Source organism: Canis lupus, unplaced genomic scaffold (genome assembly GCF_011100685.1).
Source record: "Canis lupus familiaris isolate Mischka breed German Shepherd unplaced genomic scaffold, alternate assembly UU_Cfam_GSD_1.0 chrUn_S1695H1889, whole genome shotgun sequence".
NCBI classification, from domain to species: domain Eukaryota; kingdom Metazoa; phylum Chordata; class Mammalia; order Carnivora; family Canidae; genus Canis; species Canis lupus.
In genome coordinates, this window is record NW_023330543.1 from 23,910 (window position 1) to 37,752 (window position 13,843).

Genomic DNA, 13,843 nt, shown 5'->3' on the forward strand with positions numbered 1-13,843 from the left:
TAGGGGAAAGGCTCCCAGTGCTTCCCCATTGAGAATGATATTTGCTGTGGGCTTTTCAAAGATGACTTTTAAGATGTTGAGGAATGTTCCCTCTATCCCTACACTCTGAAGAGTTTTGATCAGGAATGGATGCTGTATTTTGTCAAATGCTTTCTCTGCATCTTTTGAGAGGATCATATGGTTCTTGGTTTTTCTCTTGCTGATATGATGAATCACATTGATTGTTTACGAGTGTTGAACCAGCCTTGTGTCCCGGGGAAAAATCCTACTTCGTCATGGTGAATAGTCTTCTTAATGTATTTAGTATCCTATTGGCTAATATCTTGTGGAGAATTTTTGCATCCTCGTTCATTAGGGATATTGGCCTGTCATTCTTTTTGGTGGGGTCTTTGTCTGGTTTTGGAATTAAGGTGATGCTGGACTCATAGAACGAAGTTGGAAGTACTCCATCTCTTTCTATCTTTCCAAACAGCTTTAGTAGAATAGGTATGCGTTCTTCTTGAAACGTTTGATAGAATTCCCCTGGGAAGCCATCTGGCCCTGGACTTTTGTGTCTTGGGGGTTTTTTTATGACTCCTTCAATTTCTTTTCTGGTTATTGGCCTCTTCAGGTTTTTTATTTCTTCCTGTTCCAGTTTTGATAGTTTGTGGCTTTCCAGAAATGCGTCCATTTCTAATAGATTGTCTAATTTATTGGTGTATAATTGTTCATAATATGTTTTTAAATTGTTTGTATTTCCTTGATGTTGATAGTGATCTCCCCTTTCTCATTCATTATTTCAATTTGCCAAAATATAGAATAGCACCCAGTGCCTATTCCATCAGTGTCCACCTCAGTGCCCGTCACCCAGTCACCCCCACCCCCTGCACATGTCCCCTTCCACCACCCCTAGTTCGTTTCCTGGAGTTAGGAGTCTTTCTTATTCTCCCTTTCTGATATTTCCCACTTATTTTTTCTCATTTCCCCTTTATTCCCTTCCACTATTTTTTATATTCCCCAAATGAATGAGACCATATAATGTTTGTCCTTCTCTGATTGACTTATTTCACTCAGCAAAATACCCTCTGGTTCCATCCACATTGAAGCACATGGTGGGTATTTGTTGTTTCTAATGGCTGAGTACTATCCATTGCATACATAAACCACATCTTCCTGTTGCAGTTTTGGTAGTTTGTGGTTTTCCAGACTTTTTTTTTTTTTTTTTTTTGCTCATAAGTTTTTAACATCATTTGTGGTGTTGGTGGTGATCTCTCCTTTCTCATTCATGATTTTAGTGAGTCCTCTCTCTCTTCTTTTTAATAAGGTTAGCTAATGGTTTATCTATATCATTAATTCTTTCAAAGAACCAACTCCTGACTTTGTTGATCCATTCCACAGTTATTCTGGACTCTACTTTATTGAGTTCTGCTCGAATCTATATTATACTCTTCTTCTGTTGGGTATAGGATCTATTTGCTGTTTTTTCTCCAGCTCCTTTAGGTGCAAGGTTCGCTTTTGTATTTCAGTTCTTTCCAGTTTTTGGATGGATACTTGTATTGTGATGTATTTCTCCCTCAGGACTGCTTGTTGTGTATCCCAAAGATTTTGAACGGTTGTATATTCATTCTCATTATTTTCCATGAAACTTTATAATTCCTCTCTAATTTCTTGCTTGACCTTTTCATCTTTTAGCAGGATGTTTCTTAACCTTCATGTGATTGAAATCCTTCTAAACTACTTCTTGTGATTTAGTTCTAATTTCAAAGCATCATGGTCTGAAAATATGCAGGGGACGATCCCAATTTTGGGTGTCGGTTAAGACCTGATTAGTGTCCCAGTATGTTGTCTAATCTGGAGAAAGTTCCATGTGCACTTGAGAAGAATGTGTATACAATTGTGTTTGCATAGAAAGTTCTGTCAATATCTGCGAAATCCATCTGGTCCAGTGTATCATTTAAAGCTCTTGTTTCTTTGGAGATGTTGTGCTTAGAAATCCTGTTGATTGTAGAAAGTGCTACTTTCAAGTCACCACGTATATGTGTGTTATTATCTAAGCATGTCTTAACTTTGGCTTATTAATTGCTATACTTGGCAGCTCCCGCATTCGGGGCATGCATATTGATGATTGTTAGGTCATCTTGTTGGATAGATCCTTTAAGTATGATATAGTGTCCCTCTTCATCTCTTATTACAAGGGTTTGGGATAAACTTTAGTTTATCTGATCTAAGAATGGCTACGCCTGTTTCTTTTGAGGACCATTGGAATGGTACGCAGTTCTCCAACCTTTTATTTTCAGGCTGTAGGTGTCCTTATGTGTAAAATGAGTCTCTTGTATACAGCACATAGGTGGGTTTTCCTCTTTTATCCAGTCTGTAACTGCAGCTGCACCTTTTGCTGAGGTCGTTAGGCCCATTCACGTGCAGAGCTACAACTTAAAGATATGTATTTAGTGTCATCAATGATACCTGTTCAGTCCCTGTTGTGGATTGTTCCCCTGGACTTCCTCTATTACATACTCCTCCTTAGTGTTTCTTGCAGAGCTGGCTTCATGGTCACATATTCTTTCAGTTTCTGCCTATCTTGGAAGCTCTTTATCTCTCCTTCTGTTCTGAATGAGAGCCTTGCTGGATACAGTATTCTTGGCTGCATGTTCTTCTCATTTAGGACCCTGAATATATCCTGCCAGCCGTTCATAGCCTGCCAGGTCTCTGTGGAGAGGTCTGCTGTTGTGCTAATACTTCTCCCCATAAAAGTTACAAGTTTCTTGTCTCTTGCTGCTTTAAAGATCTTCTCTTTATCTTTGGAATTTGCAAGTTTCACTATTAAACGTCGAGGTGTTGAGTCGTTTTTATTGATTTTAAGGGGTATTTCTCTATTTCTGGATCTGAATGCCTGTTTCCCTCCCCAAATTAGGGATGCTTTCAGCTCTGATTTGTTGAAATACGTATTCTGGACCTCTGTCCCTTTTGGCACCCTCGGGAACCCCAGGTAAACATAGATTTTTTTCCTTCTGAGGCTGTCATTTATTTCCCTTAAGATATCCTCATGATCTTTTAGTCGTTTGTGTCTTTTTTCCTCAGTTTCCCTCCTTGCCTTGTCTTCTATGTCACTCACTCGTTCTTTTACCTCATTAACCCTCATTGTTAGGACCTCTAGTATGGATTGCAACTCATTTAAGTGATTTTTAATTTCGGCCTGATTAGATCTAAATTCTGCAGTCACGAAGTCTCTTGAATCCTTTTTGCTTTTTTCTAGAGCCACCAGTAGCTTTATACTTGTGCTTCTGAATTGGCTTTCTGACATTGAATTGTAACCCAAATTTTGTAACTCTGTGGGAGAGGAACTGTTTCTGATTCTTTCCTTTGATGTAAGGTTTTTCTTCTAGTCATTTTGCTCAGTGCAGAGTGGCCAAAAATGTTATACTTGATAGAAGCGTGAACTCTTCTCTCACTGTAGCATTCCAGCTGCTCTCTCCTTAAATCTCAGGCTGAATTCCTAGGTATTCAGGATGATTTGAAATTTATTGGGTAATTGGGAATGGACAGGTAATTTGGGGACCCTACTCTTCCACCATCTTGCCTCCACCTCCTCTGTTTTCCGTTTAAGCATGGATTCCAGGACAACGATATCAAGAGGGTCACTAAGAAAGCCGTCTGACATTGGCCACCTGAACTGCATGGTGATTGGCCACCTGAACCAGGCCACAATGTGAGCCTGAGTGAAGTCACAATCGCACTTTTCTCAGATGACATGATACTTTATGTGGAAATCCCAAGAGTTTGCAACTTTGCTAGGACTCATACTGTAATTCAGCAATGTGGCAGGATGAAAAATCAATGCAGAGAAATCAGTTATAACTGATTGTCTACAATTTGTAGACACAAGACATGATACTGAAAAAAGGGAAATTTAGGGTTGATCCTACTTAAAATTGCACCATAAAACATAAAATACCTAGGAATAAACATAATGAAAGAGGTAAAGGATCTGTAACTAAAAACTACAGAACACCTATGAAAGAAATTGTGGAAGAGCAAAGACATATATTAACATTGCATGTTCAAAGATTTGAAGAATCAATATTGTGAAAATGTCCATGATACCCAAGCAATGTACCCTTTCAAAGTAGTCCCTATCAAAATACCCTTGACATTTTTCACAGAACATAAATAAATAACTCTAGGATTTGCATGGAACTGGAAAAGACCCCAATTAGCCATAGGAATGTTGAAAAAGAAATCAAAAGCAGGTTATATCACAATGTCTGGATTTCAGGTTGTATTTTGTCTAAGGTTTTTTCTGTACGTCATAGACAAAGCTGTCATCATCAAAATGTTATCATACTGGCACAAAAACAGACACATTGATCAAGGAACTGGAATAGAGAACTCAGAAATGGACCCTCAACTCTATGGTCAACTAATCTTCGACAAAGCAGAAAAGAATATCCGCTGGAAAAAGTACAGTCTCTTCAACAAATTGGACAGCCACATGCAGAAGAACTCAACTGAACCATTCTCTTACACCACACACAAACATAAACTCAAAATGGATGAAAGACCTAAAGGTGAAATAGCAATCCATCACAATCCTAGAGAAAAACACAGGCAACAACTTCTTTGATCTTGGCCATAGCGACTTATGCAAGACATGTCTATAAAAGCAAGGGAAACAAGAGAAAAACTGAACTACTGGGACTTCATCAAGTTCAAAAGCAAAGGAAAAAGTCCATAAAACTAAGAAGCAACCTACAAAATGGGAGAAGGCATTTGCAAATGACATATGAGACAAAAGGCTAGTATCTAAGATCTATAAAGAACTTATGGAAGTCTACACTCAAAACAAGTATCCAGCGAAGGAATGGGTGGAAGACATGAACAGACATTTCTCCAAAAAATCCTACACGTGGAGAACAGACACATGATAAAAAATGCTCCACATCACTCATTATCAGGAAAATACAAAACTAAACAAAACCCACAATGAGATACCATCTCACATCTGTCAGAATGGCTAAAATGAACAAGGCCGCTGGCCCCTGCCAGAGTACTGGAAATCAAAGAGAGGCTCGAGCTTCCTGGCGGCGAAGCGTCCTGGCTCAATGGACTGGATGGGCACAATGACAAGGGCCTGGTCTTCGCCATCAGCATGCCCGACCACAGTATTCATCTGGTGTTGTGGAAGGAGCACGGCTGACGCCACGTGCTGGCCGCCGGTGACTGTGGGTGCTGGGGCTCCAGGGTTTCAGTGCGACCTCTGGCAGCCGACTGCATGAACCAAAGCTCTCACCTAACGGTATCGTAGCGCAGTGCACAATCATTTATCTGTGTTTGCCAGGGGGCCAGGGCTTGGGGCGGGGGAGGGCTTGTTTTCTTGACACACAGCACAGCATGCTAACAGAGTACACCATTGACTTCATTTGTACTTAGTTACGTTGGTCAGTATAAGAGGATGCATTGAGGGTTCATCTTTCTTGAATATTGGTTTTCAGTAAAGAAAGTTAAATGGATAAAAAAAACTGGCGATGACAGTGTAAGTATGGCCAGCTGTTGGTTGGTCTCATGGTCATTAAAGAGTTAAAGATTCTGAGTATTTAAGTGTTAATAATTACAATTTTTATCCAATTTTTTATTAAGTAAATTCTAGCAAGTAATATACATATTACTGCAGATAAAACCATCATTGGGAATTATTAAATTGATTGCATATTTTGAGCTACTCTTTATGAAGAGAAGTAAAATACTTGGTATGTGTAAGGCAGCAGAGAGTTGGCTTAGGGACTCTCAGCTATTTCTAGAAAAATTGGTTAGTAAAAATAGCATTCAGCTTATTTTCCTTACCAAGACTATTCTGAGGATGGAATCTGTGACTCAGCAGCAGCGCTGACGCTGTCCCTTCAAACACCTGGTTGCCCATTTTCCACTGTTATGCTGATGCCTTTTTACTCATCTCATGTTTGATAAGGCGTCCTCCCTGAATGAGCTGGGCTACTTCATTTGTGGCATGGCATGCAAACAGAAGCCAGTTTCAAGGCTGGACCTTGTAGGCAAATCTCATGAATGTCAAGGAGTAACAACAGAGGGCAAATGTCATCCGCCCACTGATAATCTCTGGAGACTTTTTCATGTCATTGATGGCAGCAATGGGAAGACCCCAGTTGGCTACAGGGCCCCAGAAATGCGTACTCATGAGGCAGTCCCGAAAGTCCTTGCTCCGGACATAGTCTGCCACCAACAAGAAATGTTGGCGAGGATGTGGAGAAAGGGGAACCCTCTTGCATTGTTGGTGAGAGTGCAAACTGGTGCAGCCACTCTGGAAAAGTGTCCCCAGGACAGGAGAGCCCAGCCTGGAGAAGCAGGAGTTTCACCATTCTTCCCGGACAGGAAGGCGCTCTCAGGGAGTTAGAGCAGGATCCCAGGAGGGCGGGGATGACCTCAGACTCCCAGGGACACTAACAGACCACCTGCGCCCCAGGGAGAGCACACCACACCCCACGGCTGAGCTCCCTAAAGGGCTGCAGCGTGCCTGGCTGGACCCGCGAACAACTCAGAGGCGGCTCAGGCGGAGGCACCTGGGGCAGGGGGCTGCTCATCCAAGGGAGCAGCTCGGAGGCAGCTTGAGCAGTGGGGGGTCTCCACAGCCCCCAGGAGCAGCTCAGATGCGGCTACAGCAGAGGCTCCATGCAGAAAGGGCTGCGCAGCTGGGAGCGCGAATCCAACAGCGCAGGCCCAGGAGCACAGGGTGCCTGCGGACACAGTCCAGGATCTGGTGCTCCCCCGGGGACAGGCAGAGGCTAGGAGGGCACAGGACAGCAAGGACACTCCTGCCCCAAGTTGAGCAGATCAGCGGCACCTCCCCCAGAGCATCCAGGCCCCTGCAGACTGAGAGCTCCGTAGTTACTGCAGGAGCTGATTCCAGGGCTCTAGAGCTGGCCGCCGCCACTGTTGTTGTTCCTACTGGGGTCTCACAGGATAAAAAAACCCCAATAAGCCTCATAGTGCCCTCACTGTATAAACAGGTTAAACATCTTTCACTGAGCCCTGAACCAGGCAGGGGGCTGAGCAGCTCCCCAAAGTGCTAACACCTGAAAATCAGAACAGCAAGCCCCTACCCCAGAAGACCAGCTAGACAGACAGGAAAAAAAAATTATTGATCAACCAGTGCTGGAAAGTTCCAGTGGAAGTCGAGGAATTTACAGTATACAGAATCAGAGTGTACTCCCCTTATTTTTTTTGTTTTTTGTTTTTTGATTTCTGTTTGTTCCTCTCCCCCCCATATTTTTGTTTTTCTCTTTTCTTCTCTTTTTTTACTTTTTTCTCTTTTTTCTCTTCTTTTTTAAGTTTTTTTTCTTTCCTTCCTTCTCTTCTCTCTTTTTCTCCTTTCCCCAATAGAAATTGTTTTTGGCAACTCTGCACTGAGCAAAATGACTAGAAGGAAAACCTTACCTCAAAAGAAAGAACCAGAAACAGTCCTCGCTCCCACAGAGTTACAAAATTTGGATTACAATTCAATGTCAGAAAGCCAATTCAGAAGCACTATTATAAAGCTACTGGTGGCTCTAGAAAAAAGCATAAAGGACTCAAGAGACTTCATGACTGCAAAATTTAGATCTAATCAGGCTGAAATTAAAAATCACTTAAATCACTTAAAAATCCAAACTAGAGGTCCTACAGACCAGAGTTGATGAGGTGGAAGAACGAGTGAGTAACATAGAAGACAGGTTGATGGCAAGGAAGGAAGCAGAGGAAAAGAGAGAAAAACAAAAGACCATGAGGAAAAGTTAAGGGAAGTAAATGACAGCTTAAGAAGGAAAAATCTACATTTAAAGGGGGTTCCAGAGGGTGTCGAAAGGAACAGAGGACCAGAAAGCGTATGAGAACAAATCATAGCAGAGAACTTCCCTAACTTGAGGAAGGAATCAGGCATGAAGATCCTGGAGCTAGAGTGATCCTCCCCTAAAAGCAATAAAAACCATTCAACACCCTGATATTTCATCATGAAACTTCCAAATTCCAAAGATAGAGAAGATCCTCAAAGCAACAAGATACAAAGGATCCCTAAACTTTATGAGGAGAAGTAGTAGGTTAACAGCAGACCTCTCCCCAGCGACCTGGGTGGCCAGAAAGGGCTGGCATGATATATTCAGGGTCCTAAATGAAAAGAGTTCAATTTGCCAACATATAGCATATCTCCCATGGTCATCACGTCAAGTGCCCCCCTCAGCGCATGTCATCCAGTCACCCCAACCATCCAGGAAACTCCCTTACCAGTACCCCTTTTTCATTGCTCAGAGTTAGGAGTCTCTCATATTCTGTCATCATCAACTGATATTTTCACTCATTTTCTCTCCGTTTCCCTTTATTCCCTTTCACTATTTTTTATTATGCCAAATGAATGAGACCATATAATGATTGCCTATCTCTGATTGACTATTTTCCCTCAGCATTATACCCTCCAGTTCCATCCACATCGAAGCAAGTAGTATCTCTTTGTCGTTTCTATTCTTTTCTTTTTTCTTTTTTTTGTACTTAACAAATATATTCAGAACATTTCATCCTAAAGCAGCAGAAGACAGTCTTTTTGAGTGCATATGAAACATTCTCCAGAATAGATCACATACCAGGTCACAAATCAGACCTGAACAAGTACAAAAAGATGAAGACTATACCATGCATAGTTTCCAACCACAATGCCATGAAACTTAAGGTCAACCACAAGAAAAAAACTGGAAATACCACTAATACATGGGGGTTAAAGAATATCCTACTGCTTATAATGAATGGGTTAATCAGAAATTAAAGTGTAAATTAAAAAATACATGGAAGGAAATGAAAATGAAAACATGAAGGTAATATTAAAAGATGTCTTTACTGATCCTCTGATTTTCACACATGCTCTTCTTAACCTCCATTATGGAGTTCATCCAATTTCTACCAGGTATTTGGGATTAATCACCCAGCCAGCATAGTAACTTCCTTCCTTGCCTATTGATTCAGGGGCCTGAAGAGCTCAAAGTGGCCAGGCACCAGTTTCAATTTCCAGATCAGTGGGATTGTTTTTGTGTCTCTCTTTGAACCTGAGACCTCTAGGCCAGCAGAATAATAAATCGTGGGAAAGAAAGAAACATTTTGCAAGTAGATCATGACGGGTTATAGTGAGTAGTACAACTCCCAGTTCCAGTCCTCGATTCCTGCACCTGTAAATGTGAGCTATGTGAGAAACAGCATCATACATTAGAAGCTGATTTAGAAGATATATAGCCCTCTGGGGAACCTTGTCCTACCCTGCAAGGAATTGCCACCTAGATAGCACTACAGCTGAATCTTTTATTTTTATTTTTTCTTAAATTTATTTTTTATTGGTGTTCAATTTGCCAACATATAGAATAACACCCAGTGCTCATCCCATCAAGTGCCCTTCTCAGTGCCTGTCACCCAGTGACCCCCAAGCCATGCCCACCTCCCTTTCTACCACCTCTAGTTCATTTCCCAGAGTTTGGAGTCTCTCATTCTGTTTCCCTTTCTGATTTTTCAGACTGATTTTATCTCATTTCTGCTTTATTTCCTTTCACTATGTTTTATATTCCCCAAATGAAGGAGACCATATAATATTTGTCCTTCTCCGATTGACTTATTTCACTCGGCATAATACCCTCCAGTTACAACCACGTCAAAGCAAACGATGGGTATTTGTCGTTTCTAATGGGTGATTGAGTTCAAATTTTTAAAGAGTAAAATGAAAGTAAGATAAAATAAAATATTTGTGTAAATTCAATGGGAAAATAGGAAGTCAAAATAATGAGAGACATGGCTGTCGATAAGATGGGGGAAGAGTAGGATCCCGAAATCACCTGTCCTCATCAACTTACCTAGATAACTTTCAAATCATCCTGAAACCCGATGAATTCGTCCTCTGATTTAAAGAGAGAATAGCTGGAAGGCTAAAGTGAGAAGCGTTTGCGCTATCAAGGTAGAAACACGGAAAAATAAATGAGTACACTCCAATGGGAGAGAGCCTCCACGAGGAGCCAGGCTAAGGCCAGGCAGGAGAGACTCCAGGACGGGAAAGCCCAGACCGGGAGAATCAGGAACTTGACCAACATTCCCGGATGGAAAGGCACTCACAGGGAACTCAGGCAGGATCCCAGGATGGGCAGTGGAGCCCCCAGGTTCCCGGGGTCACTAACATAGGAAATGGGGAGAGCCACCACAGACCATGGACGGAGCTCCAGCAATGGCTGGAGCGCGTACCCAGTGGGCCCCGGAGCAGCGCAGGTGGCGGCTCTGGCAGCGGCTCGGCTAGGAGGGGAATGCATGGCCCTGGGAGAGCAATTCCAGAGGCGCAGGCCCCGGACCCCAGGGTGCTGGGGGACACAGCAAGGATCCGGCGATCCCCTTGGGACATGCGGGGGCCGGGAGGACACAGGACCGCGAGGACGCTCCTGCCACCGGACACCCCCGAGCTGTGCAGGTCAGTGCCCCCCATGCCCACAGCATCCAAGCTCCCACAGACTGGGGTCTGCAGGAGTTACTGCGGGAGCTGACTCTAGGGCTGAAGAGCTGGCCACCGCCAGTGTTATTGTTCCTCCCTTATGTCACATTGTGCCTGGGATGGAGCGGGGCCACCAGGGAGCATGGGTCTCACAGGATAAACAGCTCCCAGGTAGCCATGCCCCTGGCAGGGGCCGGGGCAGCTCCCTCGGGGCACACACCTGACAATCAGAAAAGAAGGACCCTCCCCCAGAAGATCACCTGGAAGGAAACAGGAAGAGCAAGTTCTTGACAAAGCAGCACTGGAAAGCTCCAGGGGAATTCGAGGGACTTAAACTATATAGAATCAGAGGCTACACCTCCTTGTTATTTTTTTTTAATTTTGAAATGTTTCTTTTTTTCCTTCCTTTCCCAGTACAACTTGTTTTTAGCCACCATGCACTGAGCAAAGTCCCTTGAAGGAAAAACTCACCCCAAAGAAAAAATCAGAAATAGTCCTCTCTCCCACAGAATTACAGAAATTGGGTAAAACTTCGATATCAGAATGCCGATGCAGAAGCAGAAAAATAAAGCTACTGGTGGCTTTGGAAAAAAGCATGAAGGATTCAAGAGACTTCATGCCTGCAGAATATAGATCATTGATATTGGGTGGGAAAAATCTATTTCCTGTATCTGAATGCCTGTTTCCCTCCCCAATTTAGGAAAGTTTTCAGCTATGATTTCTTCAAATACATATTCTAGCCCTCTGTCCCTTTTGGTACCCTCGGTAACACCAGGTAAATGTAGATTTTTGTTTCTGAGGCTGTTATTTTTTCCCTTAACTTATCCTCATGATCTTTTTTCATTTTCTCTTTTTTCCTCAGTTTCCCTCCTTCTCATCAACTTGTCTTCTATGTCACTCACTCGTTTAATTGATTTTTAATTTTGGCCTGATTAGATCTAAGTTCTGTAGTCATGAAGTCTCTTGAATCCTTCATGCATTTTTCAAGAGCTTTATAATTGTGCTTCTGAATTGGATTTCTGACATTGAATTGTAATTCAAATTTTGTAAATCTGTGTGAGAGAGACCTGTTTCTGATTCTGTTTTTGAGGTTAGTTTTTCCTTCTAGTCATTTTACTCAGTGCAAAATGGCCAAAAACTAGTTGTATTGGGAAAAGGAGAAAAATAGAGAAGAGAAAGAAGAAAAGAAAAACAAAAAGAAAAAAGAATTTAAAAAAAGAAAAGAAGGAAAAAAGAATAGAATAAAAGAAAAAAAGATGGGGGGGAGGCAAAAAAACAGACACATAGATCAATGGAAAGAATTGAGAATCCAGAAGTGGACCCTCATCTTTATGGACAACTAATATTCGATAAAGGAGGAAAGACTATCCACTGGAAGAAAGTATCTTCAATAAATGGAGCTGGGAAAATTACACATCCACATGCAGAAGAATGAAACTAGACCACTCTCTTGCACCATACACAAAGATAAACTCAAAATGGATGAAAAATCTAAATGTGAGACAAGATTCCATCAAATCCTAGAGGAGAACACAGGCAACACCCTTTTAGAAATCAGCCACAGTAACTTCTTACAAGATACATCCATGAAGGCAAAAGAAACAAAAGCAAAAATGAACTTTTGCGACTTCATCAAGATAAGAAGCTTTTGCACAGCAAAGGATACAGTCAACAAAACTAAAAGACAACCTACAGAATGGGAGAAGACATTTGCAAATGACGTATCAGATAAAGGGCTAGTATCCAAGATCTATAAAGAACTTATTAAACTCAGCAGCAAAGAAACAAATGATCCAAACAGGAAATGTGCAAAAGACATGAACAGAAATGTCACAGAGGAAGACATAGACATGGCCAACAAGCACATGAGAAAATGCTCTGCATCCCTGGCCATGAGGGAAATACAAATCAAAACCACAATGAGATACCACCTCACACATGTGAGAATGGGGAAAATTAACAAGGCAGGAAATCACAAATGTTGGAGAGGATGTGGAGAAAGGTGAAACCTCCTGAACTGTTGGTGGGAATGTCTAAAATGAGTCTCTTGTACACAGCAAAGAGATGGGTTTTGCTCTTTTATCCGGTCTGAATCGGCAGCTGCACCTTTTGCTGGGGTCACTAAACCCATTCATATCCAAAGTTCCTATTGAAAGATATGTATTCAGTGTCATCATGATACCTATTCCGTCCCTGTTTTTGTGGATTGTTACCTTGGACTTCCTCTATTACAGATTCCCCCTTAGTATTTCTTGCAGAGCTGGCTTCATGATCACATATCCTTTCAGTTTCTGCCTATCTTGGAAACTCTTTATCTCTCCTATTATGAATGAGAGCCTTGCTGGATAAAGTATTCTTGGCTGCATGTTCTTCTCATTTAAGACCCTGACTATATCCTGCCAGCCCTCTCTGGCCTGCCAGGTCTCTGTGGAAGGGTCTGCTGTTATGCTAATCCTTCTCCCCATAAAATTTAGAGATTACTTTTCTCTTGCTTCTTTAAGGATTTTCTCTTTATCTTTGGAATTTGCAAGTTTCACTATTAAATGTCCAGGTGTAGAGTGGTTTTTATTGATTTCATGGGGGGATCTATCCATTTCCTGATCTGAATGCCTGTTTCCTGCCACAAATTAGGGAAGTTTTCAGCTCTGATTTGTTCAAATACATATTCTGGGCCTGTGTCCCTTCGGCACCCTCGGGACCCCAGATAAAAGTAGATTTTCCTTCGGAGGTTGTCATTTATTTCCATTAGCCTATCCTCATGATCTTTTAGTCATTTTTCTCTTCTCTTTGTTTCTTCAGTTTCCCTCCTTGACATCAACTTGTCTTCTATGTCACTCACTCATTCTACCACGTTAACTCTCATCGTTCTGACCTCTAGTTTGGATTGCATCTCATTTAATTGATTTTTAATTTTGGCCTGATTAGATCTAAATTCTGCAGTCATGAAGTGTCTTGAATCCTTTAGGGTTTTTTCTAGATCCACCAGTAGCTTTAAAATTATGCTTGTGATTCGGCTTTCTAACACTGAGTTGTAATACAAATTTTGTAAGTCTTTGGGAGAGAGGGCTATTTCTGATTCTTTCTTTTGAGGAGAGTTTTTCCTTCTAGTCATTTTACTCAGTGCAGAGTGGCCAAAAAGAAGTTGTATTTCATAGAAGCGTGAACTCTTCTCTCACTGTAGCATTACAGCTGTTCTCTACTTAATTCTCAGGCCAAATTCCTAGGTTTTCAAGATGATATAGTTGTTATGTAGGTAATTGGGTAAGGATAGGTGACTTGGGGACCCTACTCTTCCACCATCTTGCCCCCACCTCCTCTGTTTTCCGTTTTAACGTGGTTTCTAGGCAACGATATCAGGAGAGTCACTGAGAA

At 41.8% G+C, this 13,843-nt stretch overlaps 1 pseudogene; it reads right to left on the reverse strand.

Moving 5' to 3' along the window:
* Window positions 1–5,611: 5,611 nt before the first annotated feature.
* On the reverse strand, window positions 5,612–6,207 carry LOC119878528 (annotated as a pseudogene).
* Between the last annotated feature and the right edge of the window lie 7,636 nt (window positions 6,208–13,843).